This window comes from Dermacentor albipictus, chromosome 9 (genome assembly GCF_038994185.2).
Source record: "Dermacentor albipictus isolate Rhodes 1998 colony chromosome 9, USDA_Dalb.pri_finalv2, whole genome shotgun sequence".
Taxonomy (NCBI): Eukaryota; Metazoa; Arthropoda; class Arachnida; order Ixodida; family Ixodidae; genus Dermacentor; species Dermacentor albipictus.
This window is the reverse complement of record NC_091829.1, coordinates 32,442,889-32,462,297: the sequence shown is the minus strand read 5'-3', so window position 1 is coordinate 32,462,297 and position 19,409 is coordinate 32,442,889. Positions and strand designations below refer to the sequence as shown.

Sequence of the window (19,409 nt, the reverse complement as noted above, 5' to 3'; positions counted from 1 at the left end):
AACGAGAGCGTGACATATGGAAACCTCCTGTAAATATTTTTTTTTTGCAATGGTGGTTTTTGATTCTCACGTATTTAACTTCAAACACCAATTTTACATACTAGTCCGGCTATTAGTGCTAACTTTGATCTTGGTGATATTGGTATTTATGCATCCGCTGCGTGCAAAATTTTGCTCTGCTGTTAATGCTTGTTATATAATCTCTGGAGCGTTCTGTCACGCAATTTATTCCAAACGCCGCAATGAGCCCACATATCACAAACTCTGCCTACGCGTTAGCCATACCATGTTCCTTGTTTTAACTAAATCTGGAGAAGTTGCCTTGTCTTAGTTAGACGAGTACGTCGAACAAACCAACTGCAAACTTGGTATGGCACATGAAAGTAAGGAACAACAAAACGAAGGTTCGGCAATTCATACTAATTATTTTTTTTTAAAACTGGGGAAACGAAAGTTTTGCCACGCACTGAACTGAAAATCTGAACTAACTTAACCAAATTTGGAGTTGGTGCCTTGTGCAGTTGTCTTGGTACTTTGGTAAATATAGCGAACGGCGGCAGTATGTCACTCTGAAACGGTTGGATTAGTACCTTTCTACGCATGTTGCAATTAGGCTATACAAATAAAAAAATTTAGCCTTCATCGCTCAGGAAACGCCTTCTACTTCAACAAAACACAAGCCCTGTGCTTCGCAGAGTTCACCTGCGCTGTCAGCTGAGTCTAGCGGCGCCTAGGAATCGCTGTGCGCATGCGCGGCCATAGTAGCTACCCTTGTGCAGAACACGTGAACGGAACGCTCGCACGTCCTCTGCAAGGCGCTTTTTTTTCTTTCCTTCAATGTAGTTCGCAGTTAGCTTATCCAGTGCGTGTACAGTGGGGCTAGCTCTGGTATTGGCAATACAGCGGCGCCGTGACCCTGGTAGCCACAGGAAACTTCAGTACCTTTTGCACATGCGGCTTTATCTCTTCAACCTATGAAGTAATTAAGGAAACTGATGCGATAATCTGCTCAAATAAAGAGTGTTTTGAGCTGGTTTCTCTTTCGCTGACCTATATATTTGTTTGATCGCTTCAGTTGTTGAGCCAAAGGGTGGCATTCTCATCCTTCTTACTTTGGCTGCCACTCTAGTCGTCTGCTCCTGTTGCTTTCTTTGCACATGCTTGCTTTTTTTTTCATGTGATCTGCAGTTATACATTTTCTTTCGCTCCACGGGAACGTTCCGGCAATGTCGGAAACACTGAGGAAAGAAAAAAAGGCGAGCTACGCGGCAGTGTGCAAGACAAGGAGGAAATCTCTCCATTTCACGACGGACGCGAGGTAAGCACAGTTTTTCTGCAGTCGTTATGAAGAAACAAGCGCTATTGTTACCAAACAGCTACAGGACGAAACGAGTGATTTCGCGGTTGCCCATTAGTGACTATCTTTTTGGTTTGGAGCGGCACATTCCTCTGAGGTGTTCTATGAAACTGAAGCAGCCTGTTGGCAGTTGCTCATGAGCCGATCGGCGCCAGCTGAAGCGCATACAGACATTTTGTGTACGAGTAAAAAGATTGTAATATATATTTACCCAAGCTTCTTGAGTGCTTCCGGCACAAACTGGTTACGTTCAAGAGCAATCCGATAGAAAAAAGAATAAGTTGCACAGCAGTTATGGTTTCCGTTTTGAAGTGCAACAAACGTTTAGGATTACATGCTCGAGGATGGAGGCGCGCTTTAATTTTCAACCTGTGCCTAGGACAGAAATATTTTCGTCGCTTCTTCGTAGTTTCAACTTTCGTTTTGCTTTTATGTGATCTTGAACCATGGCCACGCGCTATCCTAATGGGCTATACGCTCATTTGTTTAAAAAAGAACAACTTACGGAAATTTGTGCATTCATTTCAATTAGTGCCACTATACGTGTATTTCCATAACCATAGCCTCAGAAAGATTGGGCAGACGTTCCAAGGGGCGATGGGATTATGCATTTCCAAGGGTAGTCATATGCGGGTCGAGTTTCAGCTTTTCAGACAAGGGGAAACAGGGCTAAGCAGAAATTCTAAAAGGCTATGGGCTTATGCTATCCTAAAGAAACACATTTTCTCAAATTCGAGTATTTTCCGGTTAACTTAGTATCAGTATATGCGCATTCACAGAGGTAGTGATATGTGCGTCCAGTAACAACTTTTTAGAGAAGGAAGAACAGGGCCGGGCGGACATTCTAAGGGGCTATGTGACTGTGCTTTTTCACGAAAAAATAATCTAACAAATTCAATTTTTTACGGTTAAGTTAGTGTCAGCATATCCGAGTATGCCGAAATAATGATATGTGCGTCCAGTGACAGCTTTTTAGAGAAGCGAGAACAGGAATAAGGGCCCATTCTAAGGAGCTATGGCATTATGCTTTTGCATATCGTTATTGCATACCTCTTCACCCAGCTATGTTTGTTGGTAAAGAACCATTTTTCAACACCAAAGCAGTCCTCAATTTTTTAAATGAGGTTATCCTACATGTTATGAGCCCAATAAATTCGTAGCGCATCGTCTCTCCAGAGGATGCCGCTGTGATAGTTGTTTCGTATAGCACATGCCTCCAGGCCCTTGTGTCTCAAGGGCTCTAACGAGGCCATGGTACTCTAGTTAATTTTCGAAACCTATGCATTTCTCTATATCATATCATTATTTTGCAATGCACCTTAATGTACATAGTACATGCCATTTGTCATTGCCATAATTTTATTACATGTAAATTTTACGCACTTTACAGTGACTATATTTTAGGCCCCTTTACAGCCACGGCACCTCAACTTCACAGAATTCATAACTCCACTGCTAAATCACTAACATTTGCATGGCGCTCTTTGGCCATACCTGGCCCTTGCGCCAATAAAAACCACACATTCATTCATTCATTTTCAACGAAAAAGAATTTTCGAGAGCCCGGTTAAATTAGTGTCAGTATATGCGCACTTGCCTACGTAGTGATATGTGCGTACAGTAACAGCCTTATTAGGGTAGTTGAGAAGAAGCCTGGGCAGAATTTCTAAAGTGTTTCAGGATTATGCTTGTCCACAAAAATAAATTTTTGCGAATTTGTGTATATTCTGGTTAAAATAGTGTCAGTAATGCGCGTTTGCGGAAGTAGTGATATGTACGTTCAGAAACAGATTTTTCGAGAAGAGAGAAAAGGGTTAAGCCGATATTATAAGGAGCTATAGGAATATGCTTTTCCAAAAACAGATTTCCGCAAACTCTTTTCTTCGGGCAAATTAATGTAAATATATCGCATTTGCAAAGCTAGTGATATGTCCGTCCAGCAACAGCTTTTTAGAGAAAGGAGAATAGGGCTGGGCGGATGTTCGAAGGGGCTATGGGATAATGCTTTTTCAAAAACAAATTTCCGCAACTTCGTATATTTCCCGGTTAAAAAAGTGCCTGTACATGTACATCTGCAGATGTAGGGGTATGGGCGGCCAATAAGAGCTTTTCAGAGAACAGAGAACAGGGCTGCTCGGACATTCTAAGGGGGCTATATGATTAAGCTTCTCTAAAAAATTTCAGCTTTGTCGTCTATTTTCCGATTAAATTAGTGTTAGTATATGCGCATTTCCAGAGGTAGTGATATGTGCGTTCAGTAACAGCTTTTCAGTGAAGGAGAGCAAAACCGGGCGGATATCCTAAGGGGCTATGTAAAGGGCTATAGGATTACGCGTTTGTACAAAAATATTCTCGCAAATTCGGGGTTTTCCGGTTAAATTAGTGTCAGTATATGCGCATCTCAAGAGGTAGTTTTCTGAGCATCCAGTAATAGCTTAATACAGAAAGGACAACAGGGCTGGGCGGACATTCGAAGGGGGTATGAGATTATGCTTTTCCTCTAAAAGAAACTCTCGGAAATTCGCGTTTTTCCCGTTTAATTTAGTGTCGGTATATGCGCATCTGTAGAGGAAGTGATATGCGCGTCCAGTGAAAGCTTATTAGAGAAGAGAGAACAGGGTTAAGCGGACATTCTAAGGAGCTATAGGATTATGCTTTTCCAAAAACAAATTTCCGCAAATTCTTTATTTTCGAGTGAATTAGAGTAAATATATGCGCATTTGCAGAGGTTGTGATATGTGCGACAAGTAACAGCTTTTCAGTGAAGGGGGCTAGGTGGATATTCGAATGGGCTAGGGAAATATGGTTCTCGACCTGAAGACATTTTTGAAAATTCGTATATTTTTCGGTTACATAAGTGTATTTGCGCATGGATTACGTCTTTCCAGAAAGAAATTCTGCAATGTTGTATATTTTCCGGTTAAATTATTGTCAGTATATGCGCATTTGCAAAGGTAAAGAAATGGGCATTCAGTAACAGCTTTTTAGAGAAGAGAGAACAGGGCTAGGCGAATATTCTAAGGTGCTATGTAGTTATGCATGTCAAATAAATCGCAAGTTCGTGTATTTCACGGGTAAATAATGCCATTATATGCGCATTTGAAGAGGTAATGATGTGTGGGACCAGTAACAATTTTTTCAGAGAAGAGAGAACAGGGTAGGGCCGACATACTAAAGGGCTATGGGGATTATGCTTCCCCACAAAAATATTCTCGCCAATTCGAGTTTTTCTGGTCAAGTTAGTTTCAGTGTATGCACATCTGAAGAGGAAGCCATATGGGCGGCCAGTAACAGCTTACTAGGGAATGGGGAACTGGGCTGGGTAGACATTCGAAGAGGCTTCTGAGATTACGCTTTTCCTTAAAAAGAAATTTCCGCATATTCCTGTTTTTCCGGCTAACTCATTGTCAGTATATTCGCGTCGGCAGAATAATTGTACGCGCGTCCAGCAATATCTTATTAGAGAAGCTAGAACAGGGCTAAGCGGACACTTGAAGGGGCTGTGGATATGTATTTTTCCTCAAAATTATATTTTCGCAAATTCGTGTTTTTCTGGTTGGGTTAGTTTCTGTATATGCGCATCTCAAGATGTAGTTATATGGGCATCCAGAAACAGCTGTTTAGAGAACGGAGAACCGGGTTTGGCGGATATTGTTGGGCGGGTTGGGTTGGGCATTGGGATTATGCTTTTCCAAAAAACAAATTTCCCCAAAATTGTGTATTTTTCATGTATAGTAGTGTCAGTATATACGCATTTGTAGATGTAGTGATATGGGTGTTCAGTAACAGCTCTTTAGAGGAGAGAACCGGGTGGGGCGAATATTTTAGGATGCTATGCGGTTATTCTTTAAAAGAATTCGTAACTTCCTGTATTTTTTGGTTAAATAATGCCATTATATGCTCATTATTATTATTATTATTATTATTATTATTATTATTATTATTATTATTATTATTATTATTATTATTATTATTACTTGAAGGTGGTGATGTGTGGGACCAGTAACAGCTTTTCACAGAAGGGGGAACTGGACTGGGCAAATATTCGAAGGGGCGATGTAAAGGGTCCTAGAATTATGCTTATCCACAAAAATATTAAAATATTCTCGCCAATTCGTGTTTTTCCGGTTAAATTAGTGTCCCTGTTTCAGCATCTGAAGAGAGTCATGTGCGTGTGTCAGTATTTGCGTACAGTACCAGCTTTTTGGAGAAGTCAGAACAGGGATTGGCGGAAATTCAAAGGGGAGATTTAGGGGCTGTGGGATTATGCTTTTCCACACACAAAAAAAATATTCTTGCAAATTTGTGTTTTTCCTGTTCAATTAGCGTCCGTTGATGCACATTTGCTGATGTAGTGATATGTCCGTCCAGTAGCAGCTTTTTATGGAAGGAAGACTGGAGCTGGGCGGACATTCCAAGGACTACAGGTGCAATCTTTTCCACAAAAAAGTTCGCAAGTTCGTCGATATTCGTGTTAAATTAGTGTCATTATATGCGCGTTTGAAGACGTAGTGAATTGTGTGTCCAGAAATAGTTTTTTCAGAAGGCAGAAAAGGGTCTATGGGATAATGATTTTAGGATATGGGATAACTCGAAGGGGCTATGGGATAATGATTTTCTACCGAAAGAATTTTGCCAAATCCGTATATCTTCTGGTTAAATTAGTGTCAGTATATGCGCATTTGGACAGGTAGTAATATGTACGTCCAATAAGAGCTTTTCAGAGAAGAACAGGGCAGCATGGGGCGGGGGGCATTTTAGGGGGGCTATGGTATTACCCTTTTCCTCAGGAAGAAATCTTGCTAAATTTGTCTTTTCTTTTTGCGTTTGCATTCGTGTCAGTTTATGCGCATTTGTAAGGTAGATATACCTGCGTAGAGTAACAGCTTTTTAGAGAAGGGAGAACTGGGCTGGGTGGAAATTCTAAGCGGAGATGTAGGGGCTATGGGATTATACTTTTCTACAAAAATATATTCTTTCAAATTTTTGTTTTGTCCTGTCTAATTAGTGTCCGTTAATGCGCATTTGCTGAGGTAGTGATATGTGCGCCCTGTAAGAGCTTCTCAGAGAAGAGGAACAGGGCAGCATGGACATATTAAGGGGGCTATGGCATTACCTTTTTTCTTAGGAAGAAATTTTGTTATTTCCTATTTTTAGCCTTTGCATTAGTATCAGCTTATGCACATTTGTAAGGTAGATATATGGGCGTACAGTAAAAGCCTTTTAGAGAAGGGAGAACAGGGCTGGGTGGAAATTCTAAGGGGAGATGTAGGGGCTATGGTATTATGCTTTTCCACAAAAATATATTCTTGCAAATTTGTGCTTTTATCCTGTCTAATTAGGGTCCGTTAATGCGCATTTGCTGAGGTAGTGATATGTGCGCCCGGTAAGAGCTTCTCAGAGAAGGGGAACAGGGCAGCATGGACATTTTAAGGGGGCTATGGTATTACCTTTTTCCTTAGGAAGAAATTGTGTTATTTCCTATTTTTTGCCTTTGCATTAGTATCAGTTTATGCACATTTGTAAGGTAGATATATGGGCGTACAGTAAAAGCCTTTTAGAGAAGGGAGAACAGGGCTGAGTGGAAATTCTAAGGGGAGATGTAGGGGCTATGGGATTATGCTTTTCCACAAAAATATATTCTTGCAAATTTGTGCTTCTTTCCTGTCTAATTAGGGTCCGTTAATGCGCATTTGCTGAGGTAGTGATATGTGCGCCCTGTAAGAGCTTCTCAGAGAAGGGGAACAGGGAAGCATGGACATTTTAAGGGGGCTATGGTATTACCCTTTTCCTTAGGAAGAAATTTTGTTATTTCCTATTTTTTGCCTTTGCATTAGTATCACTTTATGCACATTTGTAAGGTAGATATATGGGCGTACAGTAAAAGCCTTTTAGAGAAGGGAGAACAGGGCTGGGTCGAAATTCTAAGGGGAGATGCAGGGGCTATGGGATTATGCTTTTCCACAAAAATATATTCTGTCAAATTTTTGTTTTATCCTGTCTAATTAGTGTCCGTTAATGCGCATTTGCTGAGGTAGTGATATGTGCGCCCTGTAAGAGCTTCTCAGAGAAGGGGAACAGGGCAGCATGGACATTTTAAGGCTGCTATGGTATTACCCTTTTCCTTAGGAAGAAATTTTGTTATTTCTTATTTTTTGCCTTTGCATTAGTATCAGCTTACGCACATTTGTAAGGTAGATATATGGGCGTACAGTAAAAGCCTTTTAGAGAAGGGAGAACAGGGCTGGGTGGAAATTCTAAGGGGAGATGTAGGGTCTATGGGATTATGCTTTTCCACAAAAATATATTGTTGCAAATTTGTGCTTTTATCCTGTCTAATTAGGGTCCGTTAATGCGCATTTGCTGAGGTAGTGATATGTGCGCCCTGTAAGAGCTTCTCAGAGAAGGGGAACAGGGCAGCATGGACATTTTAAGGGGGCTATGGTATTACCCTTTTCCTTAGGAAGAAATTTTGTTATTTCCTATTTTTTGCCTTTGCATTAGTATCACTTTACGCACATTTGTAAGGTAGATATATGGGCGTACAGTAAAAGCCTTTTAGAGAAGGGAGAACAGGGCTGGGTGGAAATTCTAAGGGGAGATGTAGGGGCTATGGGATTATGCTTTTCCACAAAAATAAATTCTTTCAAATTTTTGTTTTATCCTGTCTAATTAGTGTCCGTTAATGCGCATTTGCTGATGTAGTGATATGTGCACCCTGTAAGAGCTTCTCAGAGAAGAGGAACAGGGCAGCATGGACATTTTAAGGGGGCTATGGTATTACCCTTTTCCTTAGGAAGAAATTTTGTTATTTCCTATTTTTTGCCTTTGCATTAGTATCAGTTTATGCACATTTGTAAGGTAGATATATGGGCGTACAGTAAAAGCCTTTTAGAGAAGGGAGAACAGGGCTGGGTGGAAATTCTAAGAGGAGATGTAGGGTCTATGGGATTATGCTTTTCCACAAAAATATATTCTTGCAAATTTGTGCTTTTATCCTGTCTAATTAGGTTCCGTTAATGCGCATTTGCTGAGGTAGTGATATGTGCGCCCTGTAAGAGCTTCTCAGAGAAGGGGAACAGGGCAGCATGGACATTTTAAGGGGGCTATGGTATTACCCTTTTCCTTAGGAAGAAATTTTGTTATTTCCTATTTTTTGCCTTTGCATTAGTATCAGCTTATGCACATTTGTAAGGTAGATATATGGGCGTACAGTAAAAGCCTTTTAGAGAAGGGAGAACAGGGCTGGGTGGAAATTCTAAGGGGAGATGTAGGGTCTATGGATTATGCTTTTCCACAAAAATATATTCTTGCAAATTTGTGCTTTTATCCTGTCTAATTAGGGTCCGTTAATGCGCATTTGCTGAGGTAGTGATATGTGCGCCCTGTAAGAGCTTCTGAGAGAAGGGGAACAGGGCAGCATGGACATTTTAAGGGGGCTATGGTATTACCTTTTTCCTTAGGAAGAAATTGTGTTATTTCCTATTTTTTGCCTTTGCATTAGTATCAGTTTATGCACATTTGTAAGGTAGATATATGGGCGTACAGTAAAAGCCTTTTAGAGAAGGGAGAACAGGGCTGAGTGGAAATTCTAAGGGGAGATGTAGGGGCTATGGGATTATGCTTTTCCACAAAAATATATTCTTGCAAATTTGTGCTTCTTTCCTGTCTAATTAGGGTCCGTTAATGCGCATTTGCTGAGGTAGTGATATGTGCGCCCTGTAAGAGCTTCTCAGAGAAGGGGAACAGGGAAGCATGGACATTTTAAGGGGGCTATGGTATTACCCTTTTCCTTAGGAAGAAATTGTGTTATTTCCTATTTTTTGCCTTTGCATTAGTATCAGTTTATGCACATTTGTAAGGTAGATATATGGGCGTACAGTAAAAGCCTTTTAGAGAAGGGAGAACAGGGCTGGGTGGAAATTCTAAGGGGAGATGTAGGGTCTATGGATTATGCTTTTCCACAAAAATATATTCTTGCAAATTTGTGCTTTTATCCTGTCTAATTAGGGTCCGTTAATGCGCATTTGCTGAGGTAGTGATATGTGCGCCCTGTAAGAGCTTCTGAGAGAAGGGGAACAGGGCAGCATGGACATTTTAAGGGGGCTATGGTATTACCCTTTTCCTTACGAAGAAATTTTGTTATTTCCTATTTTTTGCCTTTGCATTAGTATCACTTTACGCACATTTGTAAGGTAGATATATGGGCGTACAGTAAAAGCCTTTTAGAGAAGGGAGAACAGGGCTGGGTGGAAATTCTAAGGGGAGATGTAGGGGCTATGGGATTATGCTTTTCCACAAAAATATATTCTTTCAAATTTTTGTTTTATCCTGTCTAATTAGTGTCCGTTAATGCGCATTTGCTGAGGTAGTGATATGTGCGCCCTGTAAGAGCTTCTCAGAGAAGGGGAACAGGGCAGCATGGACATTTTAAGGGGTCTATGGTATTACCCTTTTCCTTAGGAAGAAATTTTGTTATTTCCTATTTTTTGCCTTTGCATTAGTATCAGTTTATGCACATTTGTAAGGTAGATATATGGGCGTACAGTAAAAGCCTTTTAGAGAAGGGAGAACAGGGCTGGGTGGAAATTTTAAGGGGGATGTAGGGTCTATGGGATTATGCTTTCCCACAAAAATATATTCTTACAAATTTGTGCTTTTATCCTGTCTAATTAGGGTCCGTTAATGCGCATTTGCTGAGGTAGTGATATGTGCGCCCTGTAAGAGCTTCTCAGAGAAGGGGAACAGGGCAGCATGGACATTTTAAGGGGGCTATGGTATTACCCTTTTCCTTAGGAAGAAATTTTGTTATTTCCTATTTTTTGCCTTTGCATTAGTATCAGTTTACGCACATTTGTAAGGTAGATATATGGGCGTACAGTAAAAGCCTTTTAGAGAAGGGAGAACAGGGCTGGGTGGAAATTCTAAGGGGAGATGTAGGGACTATGGGATTATGCTGTTCCACAAAAATATATTCTTTCAAATTTTTGTTTTATCCTGTCTAATTAGTGTCCGTTAATGCGCATTTGCTGAGGTAGTGATATGTGCGCCCTGTAAGAGCTTCTCAGAGAAGGGGAACAGGGCAGCATGGACATTTTAAGGGGTCTATGGTATTACCCTTTTCCTTAGGAAGAAATTTTGTTATTTCCTATTTTTTGCCTTTGCATTAGTATAAGTTTATGCACATTTGTAAGGTAGATATATGGGCGTACAGTAAAAGCCTTTTGGAGAAGGGAGAACAGGGCTGGGTGGAAATTTTAAGGGGAGATGTAGGGTCTATGGGATTATGCTTTTCCACAAAAATATATTCTTACAAATTTGTGCTTTTATCCTGTCTAACTAGGGTCCGTTAATGCGCATTTGCTGAGGTACTGATATGTGCGCCCTGTAAGAGCTTCTCAGAGAAGGGGAACAGGGCAGCATGGACATTTTAAGGGGGCTATGGTATTACCCTTTTCCTTAGGAAGAAATTTTGTTATTTCCTATTTTTTGCCTTTGCATTAGTATCAGTTTATGCACATTTGTAAGGTAGATATGTGGGCGTACAGTAAAAGCTTTTTAGAGAAGGGAGAACAGGGCTGGGTGGAAATTCTAAGGGGAGATGTAGGGGCAATGGGATTATGCTTTTCTACAAAAATATATTCTTTCAAATTTTTGTTTTATCCTGTCTAATTAGTGGCCGTTAATGCGCATTTGCTGGGGTAGTGATATGTGCGTCCTGTAAGAGCTTTTCAGAGCAGGGGAACAGGGCAGCATGGGCATTTTAATGGGGCTATGTTATTACCCTTTTCCTTAGGAAGAAATTTTGTTAATTTTCTATTTTTTGCATTTGCATTAGTGTCAGTTAATGCGCATTTGTAAGGTAGATATATGTGACTATAGTAACAGCTTTTTAGAGAAGGGAGAACAGGGCTTGGTGGAAATTCTAAGGGGAGATGTAGGGGCTATGGGATTGTGCTTTTCCACAAAAATATATTCATGCAAATTTGTCCATTTTTCCTGTCTAATTACTGTTCGTTAATGCGCATTTGCTGAGGTAGTGATATGTGCGTCCTGTGAGAGCTTTTCAGAGAAGGGGAACAGGGCAGCATGGACATTTTAAGGGGGCTATGGTATTGCCCTTTTCAATAGGAAGAAATCTTGGTTATTTCTTTTTTTTGCGTTTGCATTAGTGTCAGTTTATGCGCATTTGTAAGGTATATGTGCGTACAGTAACAGCTTTTTAGAGACGGGAGAACAGGGCTTGGTGGAAATTCTAAGGGGAGATGTAGGGGCTAAGGGATTATGCTTTTCGACAAAAATATCTTCTTGCAAATTTGTGATTTTTTCCGGTCTAATTATTTTCCGTTAATGCACATTTGCTAAGGTAGTGATATGTGCGTCCTGTAAGAGCGTTTCAGAGAAGGGGAACAGGGCAGCATGGACATTTTACGGGGTCTATGGTATTACCCTTTTCAATAGGAAGAAATCTTGGTAATTTCTTATTTTTTGCGTTTGCATTCGTGTCAGTTTATGCGCATTTGTAAGGTAGATATTTATTTATTTATTTATTTATTCAAAAGAACCTTACAGGCCCTATGGAAGGGCATAAAGTATTATGCCCTTCCACAATTTGTGTGTATAGTAACAGCTTTTTAGAGAAGGGAGAACAGGGCTGGGCGGAAATTCAAAGGGGAGATGTAGGGGCTATGGGATTGTGCTTTTCCACAAAAATATATTCTTGCAAATTTGTGCATTTTTCCTGTCTAATTAGTGTCATTTAATGCGCATTTGCTAAGGTAGTGATATGTGCGTCCTGTAAGAGCTTTTCAGAGAAGGGGAACAGGGCAGCATCGACCTTTTAAGGGAGTATGGTATGACCCTTTTCCTTAGGAAGAAATTTTGGTAATTTCGTATTTTTTTGCGTTTGCATTCGTGTCAGCTTATGCGCATTTCTAAGGTAGATGTATGTGCGTACAGTAAGAACTTTTTATAGAAGGGAGAACAGGGCTGGGCGGAAATTTTATGGGGAGATGTAGGGCTATGGAATTACTCTTTTCCACAAAAATGCATTTTTGCAAATTTGTGTTTTTCCTGTCTAGTTTGTGTCCGCTAATGCGCATTTGTTGAGGTAGTGATATGTGCGTCTAGTAGCATCCTTTTATGGAAGAGAGACGAGAGCTGAGCGGACATTCTAAGGAACCATGAGATTGTGCTTCCCCCCCAAAATTTCGTAAATTCGAGTATTTTGCGGTTAAATTAGTGTCAGTATATGCGCATTTGGAAAGGGGGCGATATGTACGTCCAGTAACAGCTTTTTAGTGAAGGGAGCTGAGCACTCCATGAACATTTTAAGGCGCTGTTGGGTTATGCTTTTCCACAAAAATAATTTTTCCCAAATTCGTGAATCATCCAGCTAAATGAGTTAAGTATATGGACATTGACATAGGTAGTGAGATGTGCGTCCAGTAACGGCATTTTGGGCTAGGGAGGCCAGGGCTAGGTGGACATTACAAGGGGCATTTGGGTTATGTTTTTGCAAACAGAGACATTTTCGCAAATTCTTGTATCTCCCGGCAAAATTAGTGTCACAATATGCTAATTTACAGAGGTAGTCATATGCGAGTTCAATAGCAGCTTTTCAGAGGGAGAACAGGGCTGTGCGGACCTTCTAAGGGGCTACGGGATTGTGTTTGTCCAAAAAGAAATTTTAGCAACTTCGTGTATTTTTCGGCCAAAATATTGTCAAAATATGGGTGTTTGCAGAGGGAGTGATATGTTCGTCCAGTGACACCTTTTTAGAATAGAACAGGGCTTTTCAGACATTCGGCTGTTTGGCCATTCTAATTGGCTAAAGTCTGATGCCCTTTCTGGGAAAAGTAATTTTCGAAAATTCTTGCATTCTCTATACAATGAAGGTCACTTAGTGTGCAGTTGTAGAAGTGATATGTGTGCATAGTTAAATCTTTTGAAAGAAATGAGAACAGGGCTGTGCAGGCATGGTAACGAGGTATCGGCTTATATTTGTTTTTCTGGACAAACTATTTTGGCTAATTCGTGTATTCGTTGCATAAATCAATGTCAATACATTCGCATTTCCAGGGGTAGTGATATGTTCTTCTAGAATAGCTGTTTAGAGAAGTGAGAATGTGCCGATCAGTCAATTTAAGGGGGCTGCAGGTTTTTCTTTCTTCTACAAACATTTTCCTTCATTAGTGTATTCATGGCTTAAATTTGTGTGACTATATGGGCAAACGCCAGGGTAGCGATGTGTTTATCCATTTACAGCTTTTTAGAGAATTGTGAACAGGGCTCTTCCGACATTCTTATGGTCCGAATTTGTTATGTTCTTCATCGATGAGCGATTCTCGTAAATGTGTGTATTCCTCGATTAAATGAGTGTTAGTACACATGCATTTGCCCCAGAGGTATTGCATCCTGTTACTGCTATGTAGAGAAGGAGAACGGGGATATGCGAACATTCTATTGGTCTCTATTCGGTATTTTTTTGCTTGTCGGCAAGTGATTCTCGTAAATTTGTGTATTCTTCGCTTAAATTAGTTTCAGTATATGTGAATTTGCAGAGGTAATGATAGCCGCATACTGTTACATATTGTTAGGAATTTGAGAATAGGGTTGTGCAAACATGCTATTGGTCTATATTGCGTTTCTTCATTGACAAGCAATATTTGCAGGAGTGGATTGCAATCCGGACAAGGAACGTCGATGTAGGTGAAGCATGGGAGCAGTTCACGTCGCTCTCCGTGATTCTTCATGCGACTTTTCAGCATGATGGCCACTGGAGGAAGAAAGAGAAAATATCGGTGTCAAACTTGACTTTTTATTTAGTCACTTCACTAGATGCAATCTATCAGAGCGCTTAGTAATCATGCAAATATTCATGGCTACTCGCGTTACTGAACTACAGTTAACAATATTTACTAGTTGTAATACTGCACGTTATGTATGTATACTGTCTTCCTTCCATGTGTTGCGAGACAGGTCTAAAATTACATCTGGCAAGAAATTTTGCTGGTAGGCAAACCTGACATTGTAAACAAATGTTGTAGCGAGATTGAGGGAAGACTATGTTTAAGCGAAGCCTGGTGCATCGAGCGATCGAATGGTCGCTATGACTCATCAGTCCTAAAGTTCAAGTTCCAGGTCTGCTTACAGACGGCCATTACATAAGTAAACGAAAAGGGCATTGCTGTAAAGGGTGCATAAAAGTTTATTTGTTTTATTGTGCACTTTCATTTTCGCACGTCAGCTGCGACTAGTCATTTAAAACAAAATCAGCCGCGTTTTAGTAATGCGCAATATTAACTTTCGTTTGAAGTGGCTGTGTGCATATTTAGTTGATCTTTCGTTTTTCAAGCATATATACTTGAAGTCAAGCAGCCTTAGTCATTCTGGTTGTTTGGGCTATGTGATGTGAAGCATCACAATGGTACCATGCAATTTCCATGAAATGTGCGCACACAGTGTGTGCTACATCAGTATGGTGTTATTGGATTCTGGTGTAGCAAATACTGTGAAGGCAGATGACCATGACTAAATTCTGATTTATTCATCTTCCAAAAGTGTAAGTAGAGATGTATTGGCAGTGCCAGAAAGATCCCTTTCTTTGTTTAGTATTCGTTGCTGTATAAGAAAACAGGAGATCCTTGCATTCAGTACTTTTGGGGTGCTATGTTATTTCTGTTTCTTTTTTTGCGCAGAGCTGCTTCCCCACGAGACAGGCCTTTTTATGCAACTGAACGCTAACAGGTAAGAAACGTACTTGTGTTATAGGCTAGAATAGCAGATCCAATTACTTACTATCCATACAGGAGTGACATGACATTAACTCGCGGGCAGAAAGGTCTTACGACATGCAGTCTTTCAATAAAAGTGATCCAATTGGATTCAATTGCTTTAATCGTAGCCGCGGCTTTATCAGTGCGTGTGATGCAGTAAACTTTCTTTGCCCATTCGCCAACGAAATTGACAGTATATTAGCGCCTTCTCCCAATATCGCACATTGTAGACAGTCTGCACGGCTGTATACTGTCGCCGGTGATCTACCGCCCGTCATCATGCTGAAGATCTCACAGAGAGATGGGTGGATGGTCATGAGGACGATGCGTGCCCTGGCGGCCTGTGGGACATACTCGGTGAACAACAAGCTGTCTAGGATGTCCAAGACAGAAACGGGCTGTTCTGGCGATACCACACCTGCATTAACAAATGAAAAGTGGCTACGTGAACAACGTAAACATAACTGAAGTGTGTTATCAAGAGCAAGTATCATCAGTAGACAACAGTGCGCCTAGTCTTGAAACGCAAGGCGTATGGCTGTGGCAAGTGCTATTAGCGGCCAATGTAGACGAGAACTGGTCGTGCCATTGAATGCCATTGAATGTGCATTAGCACTGACAGTTTTGCCCAGAGCTTGTGGGTTTGTCTCGCATGGAGTCATGTCTTATGGAGTACAGCTGATAGGTGGGTTGCGCAGACTGACCACATGCGTCACGCCTCTCGCCTAGAATTCCATGGGCAAGGGATTCACTTGTTTCATACTGATTATGATATAGAACAGTAATGAGGATTACAAAAGTTTAGGATAAGCATGTGAAAGGCAGGTCTAAACGTGAAGCTCCTTTGCAGTATCTTTTATATGGTTCCATCTTGCGCTGACTCAGTGCGTTACCGTAGTGGTAATTGGTGGTTTATTGAAATAAATGAATAAAGTAATGAAGGGCACGAAATTACTGCTGACGGCGCTGTAACACGGTTGTAACTGTTTAGCGAGGTCAATGAATCAATGAGCTCATGAAGACACTTATGCCGCAATTCTCACTCTCGCCTTAGTATCACTCCCAGGTTCACCGGGATGCTGGAGCAGCGAGGTGAACAGGATCCATTGCCGCGCGTTCATGTCAGGCCACAGGTGCCATTTGCCAGCGACGTAGTCGGTACAGCACTCCAGCCTTGGCGGTGGCATGAACATTCCGTGATGTCTCCCCTCAGCCTGCTGCTCCAACTGGGATGTCGGTTGGCCAGGGTGTCCAGCAGGGTGGAACCTCCTTGCTCTGCATGTTGAAGTGCCAATATATATTGTTTAAGTTACTTGGCTGTTCATACGGGCAGAAATGTATGTTTTGCTACGTTTTGACATTATTTTATGTCTGCTATGCGCCGTTTCTTCAATTTTAACGATCCACAGTTACCACGAATAACGATCCACAATTAATGCACAATTAACGATCTGTGGTTGTAGATGTTAACATGAAGGAATCCACCCCTTTCGTTGATGCGACGTGCAAGGCAGCGCTCTAATACATATTAACCACACTAGATGTCTAAAGAATGTGTAAAGGAATACAAAATGCGAGTTCCAAGAGCAGAAATCAGCAACAACAAACTCCATGGCAGCCGCGTCTGCAGACCGAACTCAGCGTGCTTTTAAGGGCCGCACTCGGGCACAACAGCGCGTTTAGGCCTGCTCATCCTAGTAGTCAGAGAGTGCGACATGGCTTCCATTTACGACACGCTTGAACAGTGATAACACAATGAACTGTGTTATCTGTGTCCTTGATTGACGATGAGCATTATGATTATGAGAATTTTTTTGGTAGACAGTTTAGGGCGTGTTCTTCCGAGGTTTGCTTATGTGGGATGCGTTGTATTTTGCCTATCATATTCCTTTTTACCGCACTTATTTTTCATATGGTTTTTCTTTACCAGTCACCATATGTTCTCAATTGCTATGTAAACCCTTCATACATATTGGTCCGGTTAGGCGCCTATGAAGTACTGTAAATGAAATAAATAAATAAATAAATAAATAAATAAATAAATAAATAAATAAATAAATAAATAAATAAATAAATAATACTATAGTTGAGATGCTGGGGTCGGCGCTTTGCAAGAGGCGCTAGGAACCAGAGTGCGTTAATTTCGTCTTCCCGCTTTCTGTGGCACCGATTGATCTATCAATCAATATGCTAATTCCTGAGAACTGTGGAAAACACGCAGCAAGCATTTATTTCTGCCGGAAGGAGTTGCAAACCGTCGCATTTGTTTTTCCTTTTTTTACATTTCAGGAGCAGTGTGCTCAGCGAAAGTGCGGATGATGCCGAGGATCTACCCACCACAGACTTGGGAGGGACAGTACCTCGATTTGGAGCGACTTGGTGCGAGACATACGAACAGCCACTGAGCCAGGCTGGAGACGTTCAGCTGCAACGTCAGGTCTCGAACCTGTGTCAGAGCCGCCACATTTACCGTCACAATGACGTGGCCAATCGCACCATTGCTGGAAATTCTGACAAACGCGTGGTTACGCACACACAAAAATTAAAAACAAACACGCACAAGACAAACGCAGGTCAAAAGGCCAGAAGACGACGACAATGGCGGCGCGTAACGGCGATGATGTGCAAGACGACTCACGCTTCACGTACTAAGAGTCCAACTAATAAGTATTTTGCTGGATAGGTCCTGGGTAGCCAAAGGTGAGTGTGGGGGGCGGTTGAACGATATAGAACATCGATAACACGGATGCTTATGAATTTATCCAGTTGGTAAAGTCAGAGGAAACCGAAGTGGTAGAATGTTAGTGGATGGCATGAATGCCTCAAAGAACGAAAAACCACGCACTACGGCAAAATTTGGTGGAGATATTCACAGCAACGTATGCACTTCGCGTAATGTGGTTTTCTCAACAAGCCATCAAGGTGGTTCGGGACCATTTTAACTGTAATGAATGATGCACCGTCCGTATACTGCACCGTTTGAGACTTCGAAATTCGAATTTGTGCACGTGCTACTGAAGTATCTACATTGGCTGGAGACGAATACCATCTGTGAATAGCTCAAGCTCAAGAATCCAATTTCTACCTTCCTGGCTAATTATGTAGAAGTCTGGGCGTGACACGGTTAAGCACTTCATAGTGATGTTGGTGTCAGTGTTGTTGGATGCTTTCACGGCTCATGGCGAAGTATCTGAAACCAGCTGCCTCGAAAACGCACGGCGAGGCCTGAAGTGCCAGGTGAATTCTGCTGCAATATTGTCAGTGCATTTTCGCGGCGAACCACAGGTTGAGTACACTAATTAATCTCGCGATGACTTATGACAAGTCTCTGAACTGGCGCCTGTCATACGCGCCATTAGCATTCGGCGTAGCCTAACCAATCGCCGTGCAAGGATGAAAGCCACTTCAATAGCGGATGTATTGTCTCGCTGGGTTTTTACTTTATCACGTCCTTTCTTTTTGGGTGCTTCGCCCTTACCCCTACAAACAGCGCGCTGAGCTGTACTTTCACCTTAGGCTTCCCTAAAGGTGTTCCAAATGTTCTGCCTCGGGTCAAGCTCTCTCTTTCTCTCTCTCTCTCTCTCTCTCTCTCCCCCTCTCCCTCCTGCATTTCACACACTCGGTCGTTCTTCAGGACTCGCCGCTACAGTACAAACGCATTTCCTTCACTAAGTTTGGCGTGCGTGATTTCTGTATACTGCCGATTGGTGCTCGCTGGTAGTGTCATGTTTTTTCCTGATGCAAAATTGCTGCCACACCGCAGTTTCGAACGCATTGCCACAAGCGTGAACATGCAGGAAGCGCAAACGAAAAGCGGAGGAAGATTACGAGCCAGGCAGGGCCTTGATTTTATTTGTACGTGGTGTTTGACACGCCCAGAGAAAGGCTTCGCCTCATGTGAGAATGCTTGCGAGCTTGGAAATAAACTTTGTGAACGAACACCGCGTGCGTCTAGTCTCGCTTCATTTTCCTCACGAGTGTTATCACATACCTACACAGCAACCTAAATAGGAATGTGCTCAGTTTTGTTTGAACATTCAGAAGCGGCAGAATGTCACGAATAAACCAGAGAGAGCAGTTTAATGAATTACTTTCGCGAGACGACCCAGGTGTTTCTCTCGCGTAGCAACTGAACATCGTGTTATCACCGCACATCCCATCACTACCAAACTCGGTGGAGGATTCAAACATAATTGAAACGCGTTTGGTGCGGGGGGGGGGGGGGGTCATTACAGCCCCGTCGCCACGCAGCCGTTGTGACTGGCGGCGTCCTG

The 19,409-nt window shown here is 41.7% G+C and overlaps 1 long non-coding RNA gene across 1 annotated transcript; it reads left to right on the top strand.

The window, feature by feature from the left end:
* The first annotated feature begins 1,187 nt into the window (after positions 1-1,187).
* On the top strand, positions 1,188-18,971 carry LOC135912696 (uncharacterized). Its single transcript, XR_010567755.1, has 3 exons — positions 1,188-1,318; positions 15,058-15,106; positions 17,425-18,971. It is a non-coding gene; the product is annotated as an uncharacterized lncRNA (long non-coding RNA).
* The last annotated feature ends 438 nt before the right edge of the window (positions 18,972-19,409 follow it).